The sequence below is a fragment of the Leptonychotes weddellii genome, chromosome 4 (genome assembly GCF_054177405.1).
Source record: "Leptonychotes weddellii isolate Sample4059 chromosome 4, ASM5417740v2, whole genome shotgun sequence".
Taxonomy (NCBI): domain Eukaryota; kingdom Metazoa; phylum Chordata; class Mammalia; order Carnivora; family Phocidae; genus Leptonychotes; species Leptonychotes weddellii.
The window spans coordinates 74,264,865-74,275,869 of NC_138372.1; the positions used below are offsets into that span (position 1 = coordinate 74,264,865).

The following is an 11,005-nucleotide window of genomic DNA, read 5'->3' on the forward strand; positions in this document are numbered from 1 at the left end:
CCAAACCTGAGTCTACAGAAAGGCAAAGTTAAGGACTAGAGTTCAGATATTGAACAGAAAACAGAATCACTGAAGGCCAGGCAGGCAAGAGAAAAACATCATCGCAAAGGTCTGGATAAGCAGGGTATAAGAGTCATGCAAATAAGAATAAGTATCTGGAAATAGGTTTGTTTACCAAAATACTCTTTTTTAAGACTGATTTTAAAAAAAGACTGATTTAGGTGTCACTGAATTTTAAAACTGCCTTATTTTCTTAAATACATTTACTTTAAATGTTTTTAATCAAATTAGTCTATAAATATGATTAGAAAATCCAATGGCAGATAGCTAATTTTGAGAAACTATTATCCCCATATCCCATACCTTCACATCTTTATTTAGAAGCAACTCCTTTTAAAACCTTCAGTTTTAGTTATAGCCATAACCTACATATTACTTAAATGTATGCCCACACTGATATTTTTTTCCAGCTCTATTGAGGTAGAATTTTAAAAAGTTGTAAAACAGTCAAAGTATACAACATAATCATTTGATATGTGTAAACATTGTAAAGGATTACTCCTTCAAGTTAATTAATACATCCAGGGCTTCACATATTTATCTTTTGTGTTGGACATTTATATGTTTTCTTTGGAAAAGTGTCTATTTAGGTCCTTTGACCATTTTTTAAATGGGTTGTTTTTATGCTATTGAGTTTTAAGAGTTCCTTGATATTAACACCTGATTAGATACGTGGTTTGCAAATAATTTCTCCCATTCCATTGATTGCCCTTCAGTTGTGTTTTTTTGGGGGGGGGCTGGTTTTCTTTGCTGTAAAGAAGCTTTTTGGTTTGATGTAGTTCCACGTGTTTATTTTTGCTTTTGTTGCTCTTGCTTTTGGTGTCAAAATCAAAAACATCATTGCCAAGACCATTGTCAAGGAGCTTATCACCTACGTTTTCTTCTAGGACTCCTATGGTTTCAGGTCTTACATCCAAGACTTTAATCCATTTTGAGTTGATTTTTTTTTTTAAGATTTTATTTATTCATTTGAGAGAGAAAGACAGAGATAGCGACAGAGAGCAGGAGCAAGGAGGAGAGGGAGAAGCAGGGTCCCTGCTGAGCAGGCAGCCCAATGTGGGACTTGATCCCAGGACTCTGGGATTATAACCTGAGATGAAGGCAGACGCTTAACCAACTGAACCACCCAGGTGTTCCTTGAGTTGATTTTTTTATGTATGATGTATGATGTAATATAGTGGTCCAGTTTTATTTTTTGGCATACAGCTCTCCAGTTTCCCAGTACCATTTATTGAAGAGACTATCCTTTCCCCATTGTATATTCTTGGCTCCTTTGTGGTAAATTAATTGACGGAATAAGTGTGGGTTTATTTCTGAGCTATCCTATTCTGTTCCATTGATCTAGGAGTCTGTTTTTATGCCAATAATACCATACTGTTTTGGATACTATATAGTTTGAAATCAGGAAGTGTGATGCCTCCAGTTCTGTTCTTTCTCAAGATTGCTTTAGCTATTCAGGGTCTTTTGTGGTTCCATACAAATTTTAGGATTCTTTGATCTATGTGTCTCTTTTTATGCCAATACCATACTATTTTGATTACTATAGCTTTGTAATATAGTTTGAAATCAGGATGTTAGCTCTGGGCTTATCATATATGGCCTTTATTATGTTCTCTTTCTGATAATTCATTATTAGTATATAGAAACACTACTGTTTTGTAAATTGATTTTGTATCCTGCATATTTATTGAATTTATTAGTTCTAAGAGTGTTTTAGTGGAGTCTTTAGGGTTTCCTATGTATTATATTATCTCATCTGCAAATAGTGTTAGTTTACTTCTTCCTTTTTGATTTGGATGCCACTTGGAATTTTCCTTGAATAATTCCTCTAGCTGGGACTTCCAATACTATGTTGAATAAAAGTGGCAAGAATGGGCATTCTTGTCTTCTTCCTGATCTGAGAAAGAAAACTTTCAAGCTTTTTCTCCACTAAGTAGGATGTTAGCTGTGGGCTTGTCATATAAGGCCTTTATTATGTTTACATATGTTCCCTCTATACCCACTTTGTTAAGAATTTTTATCATGAATGGATGTTGACACTCTAAATTTTTAAACCATATTTTTATACAGTTGAGAGGATAGCATGCATATTTTGGTTCTTTTCAATTATGTTTCTGAAAATTCTATACATACGATTATTATAAATATTGTTTACCCATCCTCCACTTGTGGAACACTTAGTCTGTTTATACTTTTTTTGCTGTTATAAATAATGCTACTATTATTTTCTAAGATTAGAGTCAATAAACAATTTTCAAATGAGTAAGTGTAACTTGAAAGTTTGGATACTATAAGGAAGAAAATAATTTCACAAATGGGCGCATAAAATTACAGCTATCACAACAGAAGAAACATACATGTCCTGTGCCATTGTTAGAGGACAACTTTATTTCTACCTTATCTGCTTGAGAGTTTCATTTGATGCTATTTACTTAGATCCAGTCAGGTGAATCTTTGGTTTGTGCCTCATTCAAATTCTTCTTTAGAGGTGGGTAAGGTATGCTTTTCAACAGATCACATTCCACAGGTTAACAGAATAGCCTTGTTGCAATTATTTTTATTAGGAACAGTTATAACCTTTCTCTAGTGCTGTACCTTGTGAAGAAGGTAAAACAGGTATTATTGTCATCTGCATATTCCAGAAATGTAGAGAGCTTATGGTTACTTGCCCCCAGGTCATCCAACTATTAAGTGACAGAATATGCAAATTACATAATTAGCCACATCATGCAAATTATACACAAATACACACATGCAAAAACCAACTGACATCCTTAACTGCATTTCTAAATCAAGATTTAATGTTTATATAAATCCAGTTTACACAAAAGTGAACTAACATCCTAATTTATACCTTTAAATCAGGATTTCAAGTTTATTTAAATTTAGTTTATCTGAAAGCTAATGAACATGCTGAACTACATCTTCAAATCAAAATTTTAGATTTATATAGTTTTAGTTACATTTTAGAATTGATGATTCCACTCAGAGGTCTGTAGACAACACCCCCTTTAAAATTCTGAAGGACTTCTATGGTTACCATGATAACCTTTCTTAAATTTAGGAAGAAAAACTTCCTAAGGAAAATTATATATTATGTATGGTAAAAAGTATACAGTATATATTGACTAAGAAAGTCTATGATATATAAAAAGTACAAAATATAATACATTAGATGATACTTACATTTAAAGTTATGCATTATAAAATTGCTAGTCAAAATATATACATACATGATTTTCTAAACCTCAAAAATGAGAATTATGAACATACACTTTTGTGCATGCAGTTTCTTGTTTTCTTTTTATTTCTAAGAACAGATTTGGCTTGTATACTGTTTAAGCTATTCTTTCACCCTGGAACCTTCAGAAAGGCTCTCTTCAACCCCCCTCCCCAATTTGGGTAGATTTTTAAAAACTTTTTAATTTTGAAATAATTATAGATTTACAAGGAATTATAAAGACAGTACAGAGAGATCTTGTATAACAAGTTTCCCCAATAATTACCATTTATTTAACTATGCTATAATGTCCGAACTCAGAAAATGACATTCATACAATGTATGCATATAGTTCCATGCCATTTTATCATATATGTAGATTCAAGCAAACATCACTGCGATCAAGATATAGAACTATCCCATCACTAGCCCTTGCAGTCATATCCACTCCTCCCTTCACCATCCCTAACCTCTGACTGATTTGTTCTCCATCTCTATAATTTTTCATTTTAAGAATGTTATATCAATAATGGAGTCATATTGTGACCTTTTACATGAGCTTTTTTTCACTGAGCATAATGGCTTTGTGATGCATTTGATTTGTATATCATTCTTATCATTAAATAGTATTTTATGGTATGAACACATCACAATTTGTTTAACCATCTGGGTGGATGCTTTTAACTAAGGGTCTGAACTAGACTCAGAAATGGAAGCATGAGGAAGAATCTTTACCTACAAGGCATCCTTCTGGTACTCAGGGGTTTTTCTCATGAAGGAAGTAACTGAAGAGGGGAGAAGGTAAAAGTTAAGTGTGATTAATGCAGTTTTCAAATTGAACTTAACAATGCTATAGAAAAGAGATTTCTGGAAGATGGCTTAGGTCCTGATTTTCTGTTTGAATATTTTGTTCTTAGAAGTCAAATTTTACACAAGTACCAGTGTCCAAAGGACTATAATTAAACCAATCAAGCCAAAGCGCAAAGCAATAACCAACTCACAGATCTAAAACCAAATCTATCTTAAAAATTTTGGTAGCTCATCACTAAATATATAAGTTCTAATAAAGCTATCAGAATAATTTATTTTTAATCAGTGACTTTCTAGAGCAATATAATCTTGATCAAAAATGTGAAAGAAAAGTAAAATTAATTACATCTGCACCCCTGGCTTTCCCTGTTGTGCTCATTTTCAGTCATATTTCCCTATAGTTTTGTATGAAATTTGGTTTGGCAACTAAAAATCCTAGTCATTGCTCTCCTGATTAAGTAAATCTCATCCTCTGATTTTCATTCTGATTGCTAGCAGGTTTATGGAGTTAATTATCATTTTTATTGCTATTTATAACTTGAAAGACTAGTATGAAAATCTCTAGTGGAACAATTAAGACTTGTTTGTCATGAGAATTGTGGAATATATCTTATTTTCAAAGTGGAGTTTTTCTATTTTTATTAATTATTTTAAAAATAACTTACTTGATGTAAATGTGAAAATGTGTCCATATTATACTACATCAATGATGGGTAGAACTGCATTTTTGTGATTCTAAGTAAGAATTCATATAATAAAGGCTTGCTACTTACATTTAAAGAGCTCTTAGAAATCAATAAAACTCAGGTGCCCCAAAAAACACCTGCTTTACAAATAAAGAAATATAAATGATTAATAAACATTTTAAATGTTCAATCTCAATAGTAATAAAGAAGATAGTCAAAATAACATTAAGATAATATACCACATTTTCAAAGATTTTTTTCTTCTGTTTTTAGTTACAATATCAAGTGTTGGAAAGTATTCAGGGAAATAATCACTCATGCTCAGCTGAAACGTAATTTGGCAATGTGTGTCCAAACCCTTAAAATTTAGCAAACCCTTTACCCTGCAATTTTATCATAAGGAAATGATACTGGATATGTTAAACATTTATGTACAACATTATCACTACATTTTTAATATGAAAAATTAAGGAAAACCTATGACTAAGGACTGGAGGTAGGTTAAATAAATTATGGTATACTTATATATAAAAATCCTATGCACTAATTAAAAACTTATGTTCTGAAGAAAACATAATTGATGTGAATACACACACACACATATTTTTAAAGATTTTATTTATTTATTTGACACAGAGAGAGAGACAGCTAGAGAGGGAACACAAGCGGGGGAGTGGGAGAGGGAGAAGCTGGCTCCTGGCTGAGCAGGGAGCCTGATGCAGGGCTCGATCCCAGCACTCTGGGATCATGACCTGAGCTGAAGGCAGACACTTAACGACCGAGCCACCCAGGTGCCCCTTATATATTTTTTTAAATAAAAGTAATTTATATAGCAGTTTTAGTTTGGGATGCCTGTAAGTGCATGTGTCTCCACGTTTTGTTCATGCTAACTATTGTTTCATGCTGACTATTCACAGAACATAAGAAAAAAAAAAACACCACTGCGAGATAATATGCCAGAATAATAGCAGCTATGGTATTTCAGGTATTTTTTCTAACTTATTGTACTTATTTTTTTTAATTTATACAATCATTATGTATTACTATCATAATCAGTATTAGAAAAAAACAATAAAAGTTATTTTAAGAAGCCAGAGAAAGATATTTCTTAGTGAATTTGACAAGAATGATAACTCTAAGATGAAACTATTATTGCACACACTATGAATCCTTATAAAGAGCGCAACTTAAATTAACTAAAGAAAAATAATACTGTTGATCCTAGAATGGTGACTAGAAACATGACTCATGTATTCATTATGTTAAGCACAAATGTGAAGACTTGCAGCATAGAAGAACTCAGTGGTTCTCAGACTTTTTTTTATTTCATTGGGAATGAAAGTCTCTCTCTCCTTATTCTCTATGTTCTAACATGTGATTCATCTAGCAGATCCCTCTACAACCACTTATGTCTTTGACTTAATAACTGATAAGCTGACCAACTATAAACTGTCTTGGTAAATCTGTATCTATTGCTTCTGCTTATGGGAATTCCAAATCTCAACTTGCATTCTCTTGTGATTCCAGAATGCATTTGTCCTATGTATTTACCAAAGGGTCTCATAAAATCTTGGAGTAAGAAGGCAAAGTTAGAAGGGGACTCTTCCTATGTAGGGAGGCAGGTTACTTAACAATTTCTGCTCAAATATCCTGCACATTCAAGAAAACAATTCCATTTGTAATAAAACTTCATGCCTACACACACTCTGCATTCCAGTCATATCAAAGTATTCAGGTTCCCAAGCAACTCCATGCACTTCCACCAACACATGCCTTTGTTCATGCTTGTTCCTCAGTCTGGTACGTCCTTGCCCTTTGCATCCTTCTGTTAAAATCCAATTCATCCTAAGTGCGTAGGAGCAGTTCTATTATTCTATTATTGCCTTTTCCTTTTTCCATATTGCTTTGTTTCAGGGTGAATTCATGCTCTCTCTTTTGCTTTCTCTGAAGAATAATAGGTCTTTTTCATTTTTTATTTACCTAACATGTAACTAAGGGCCTTTTACTCAGTAGACTCTCAGAAAACATTTGGTGAATTAATATGGCCTAGTAATCTAACCCTACACATGCTTTTGGGTTTAATCATCCTCTCAGATATGAAAAAGTCATTTGGAATGATGATGGACATCTGAATTCTAGAACATTTTAAAAGACCTATAATACTGAAGCAACCTTTGAGTCTGTATTCTACCACACACAGAGAGAACCTACTTTTTTCACATAATGATGAATTTAATGACTTCTAAGTAATTTTTCATTCCCATGAAAAATTACCATCTATGAAGTGTTTGGAAGCAAATTTTTGCTATTCTTTTTCTTTTAACCTTGTTTGTATTAATAATTTGCTTAGCAAATGTTTAGCACATTAGAGTAATCATAAATTCCAAAAAGTGAGATTGACTCATTCAACATGTATTTGTTGATCACCTGCTATCTGTGAGATACAAGGTGTTAATAGCAGTTAGCTCCATCACCCTGCCCAAACACACACACCCTTATCCTCATGGAGCTTACCTCCTAGTAGGGAGAATCAGACAACAAGAAAAACAAATAAAATATATACTAGGTATATATTACTGTGATAAATATTACAAAGAAAAGTAAAACAATGAAAGGATATCAGAATTTGGTGGCAAAATAAATCCAAATGACTAGACTTTATGTATGTCTCCTTTTAAATTCTTTGTTTATTCTGTTTCCTGTTCCTTGTGTCATTCTAGAGTCTCTACATTTGTTCAGTTATAAGACAAAACATGATGGAACCTAAATTGAACTGAAAGCACAGGGTTTTAATGCTGCAATATGGTCAAGACCATATGAAGAGCTTGGAGAAATAACGAGGAACACCTCACATGCTTGTGAAGAGGTAAATTCATGTAGCTTACTGGAGTCAATAAAGTAAAAGTCAGATAATTGTTTTTTATTAGTTTTCTTTTTGACAGAACAACATTAAACATTTTAGGAATAAATATTTGAGTCCAATAATATAGGACCTATATTACAAAGCTATTGGGATTAAATATCACTGAAACACATTAATTTTGCATGGACGATTTTTCCACGATGACCATCCCAGGATTGCTTCTTTCCCTTTAAACCCTGAACCTATCCCTGCCAATGACTAATACTACAAAATAGGTGTGTGGAAGCGGAAGCATGCTGACTTTTGGAGGGAACCTGCCACTTATCCCTGAAAAAGATGATCCAGGCCTTTGATTGGGCATTTCTGAGAGGAGACAGGTAAAAGGGAGAGAGAAAGCAGGAAAAAAGGCAGGGGAGAGGGGAAAGAGAAGAACAGAAAAAGAGGGAGGGATAAAGAAGGAAAGAAAACATCAGAAGTAGAAAGAGAAGGAAGGATAATAATAGAATTGTGGCAAAATCTAAAAGAGATAACATACCAGGATGTAATATTATCAAGTGCTCAATAATTAACTTTTGACTTTCTGCTTGTTTCCAAGAAAATTCTAATTTTTTTATTTACAAAGTTTCTGGTCAACGACAATGCCCTGGGTTTAAGTCTATCGTTGACTTCTGTAAGCTATGTTCCCCTTTGGCATTAGCTGTTACAGAAATTGTATCTAGATATTGGTTTGTTTCCAGAATTATTTCTTTACTTACTCTAGTATCTATTGCCTAATACTGTTTTAGTTCTCGCTTACCCTTTCTTTATATTAAATATATATGTGGCATCCACTGAAAATTTTCACTGCTAAAGGTCTTTATATTTTATTTTATTTTTTTTAAGGTCTTGATATTTTAAAGCTTATACAGCTCTCTCCTGAATTAGTTTTAAAACATTTACACCATCGTTTCTCCACACTACTCAACAGAGCCATAATATTCACATTTCATTGATGTAGGGATGATTATTATTTTTTTTTTTTAAAGATTTTATTTATTTATTTGACAGAGAGAGACATAGCGAGAGAGGGAACACAAGCAGGGGGAATGGGAGAGGGAGAAGCAGGCTTCCCGCGGAGCAGGGAGCCCGATGTGGGGCTCGATCCCGGGACCCTGGGATCATGACCTGAGCCGAAGGCAGATGCTTAACGACTGAGCCACCCAGGCGCCCCGATGTAGGGATGATTATATGTGTGGTGCAACCCTTGTTTCTCAGTTGCTGTTGAGATCCAGTGGGCTGACTGATAATAAATGGGTCATTTTGACATAAGTAGCCCATATTTGGCTTGTATGATCCAGTTCCCACCTGCTATTAGAGTCCTGAAGCATTGTAAATATTGTCCTCGCCATTTCAGAACTTCCGGAACTCCCGAAGGGCTTCTAGCACATGCTTCGTAATAAGATTCGTCAAGCATAGCATGGCTTCTGACAGGCACTGCTGCCATTCCCTGAGTCCCATGTGCATGATCTACTAGGTCTGCACAAGAGGGCTGCCTATGCCACACTCTCCAGCTTCAACCTCTGGTACCGTTGCCGCCTCTTTTGCTGGGGCTGCTCAAGTACTGCAGTGTTTACGAAGCTGAAGTGCCAATGAATCCTGTGGCAAAACAGAGCCAAATGCTTCCTTCCTTCCTTCGTCCTACTCTGTGTCTCCTCTTCTCCCCTTCCGTCCCCTCCACTCTCTTTCCTTTAATGCAGTACCTTGCAACAGGCACCCAAGCGGTGCTATTTGTTCCTTAATTATGGCAGTTTCTAGTGAACACAGATCTCTCAGTTTTTATTCACAACCCTCCTCCTCCCTAGATTCCAGATATGAAACTAAAGGAATGACAGACTCTTCTACGGTTAGAATCCCTCCACCAATGGATATGGCGGTAAGGACAAATCTATGTTGCCTGACTCCCACTCTTTCCTTAAGGAGAGGCTGGTTCTACCAGTCTCTGCAACCCTTAAATCAATAGACCCCTGCTTTGTCTAACTCAGACAGGTCAGGAGACATGCCCACAAGGATCTTGCTCCCAGCAGTAGACACTGTTGCGGCAAAAACTAGGAGCACCATCCCACAAGATAGTTGAGGTGTTTGTCTTCCCATTTCCTGTCTTTTGGCCACTTCACTGTTTTAGGTTTTGACCACCTCACAATTTTACATTTTCTACTTCTTGCTAATCATATAGATAATTTTCCAGTGCAGTAATTTCACCATTTATTTAATTCCAAGAGATATTATACTGAGAAAGAGAAAACGATTATTTGAGAAATATCTTACAGACATCAATAACCCATGCTACTCATATCTTCCATTTTAAAAGCTAATGGATAACTGACTCACTTGGCAATTAAATCTGAATTATACTACTTGTTTGCTATCTAACAATACTTCATTTTGACTAGTTAGTATGTTTCCAAAATGGAACTGAATCCTATTACACACAATCGGCTTTATTATTTTCATACTTAAAACTAAATCATGACAAAGCAGACTTCAGCTAAAAAACATATTCATTTGCCAGTCGTTTCCTCTGATAAATCCCCAGTTTCACAGGGTGCCTGGAACATGTGCTAAACATGTTGGATTACTGAGTAAATGAATGAATGCCTCAACCAATCATTCAATCAAGTTTTCCTAGGATACACTATAATCTTGTTAATTCAGTCTTCACCCATCCCCATGATTTATTCAGATTTCTGTTAATGTAAATAAATTCTACAAAAGGATTTCCCTAGCATCTACTCTTATTTACACATAATATGTAGGGACCAGCCTCAATTCTTAGGTGCTCCATTCTGTATGCTAGGAGTTGTTTATAAGGAAGAGTTAGTTCACTGATTTCTTCCATGATATTCTACCACACCTTCTCCTTTGCTCCCATTTGCTCTCTTTCCCTTCACTATCATTGGTCTGGCTCTCCACTTCCTCCTCTGTTTTACATGTCCAGTTCTCATGACCATTTACTACTCTGGGCCTTAACCTCGAACTCTATTCTTTTGAATTCCTGGTACAAATTCTCTCCTGATGGGCTATTTCCTCAGACATATCTATACAAATCAGGTAAGTCTGAGATTCCCTCTCCCTATCAGTTGCCCCCTATCAGTTGCCCCCACCAGGCCAGCATAGTCCCAGAGGCAGACAGATGGATGCTATGCAGGTCTGTCTCTCAACAGGAGATCTAAGAATCTGCTGATTCAGAATTACCTGCAATGATTTAAAAGTGAAAATTCTCATCCTCCTGTTCCCAAGAAACATGTAACTGGTAAAATTGAAGATTACATCTAAACGCATGAGAACATACCCTTGTTTTTTCTTTCTTTAAATTATCATATCCTGATT

General features: G+C 34.9%; 1 long non-coding RNA gene across 1 annotated transcript in view; it reads left to right on the top strand.

Moving 5' to 3' along the window:
* The window catches only part of LOC115942946 (uncharacterized), a 31,156-nt gene extending 21,590 nt beyond the window's left edge, over positions 1-9,566 (top strand). The window contains exons 3-4 of the long non-coding RNA XR_004077525.2: positions 7,497-7,642; positions 9,481-9,566. This is a non-coding gene — a long non-coding RNA (uncharacterized LOC115942946). The remainder of the gene's footprint in view (positions 1-7,496; positions 7,643-9,480) is intronic.
* The last annotated feature ends 1,439 nt before the right edge of the window (positions 9,567-11,005 follow it).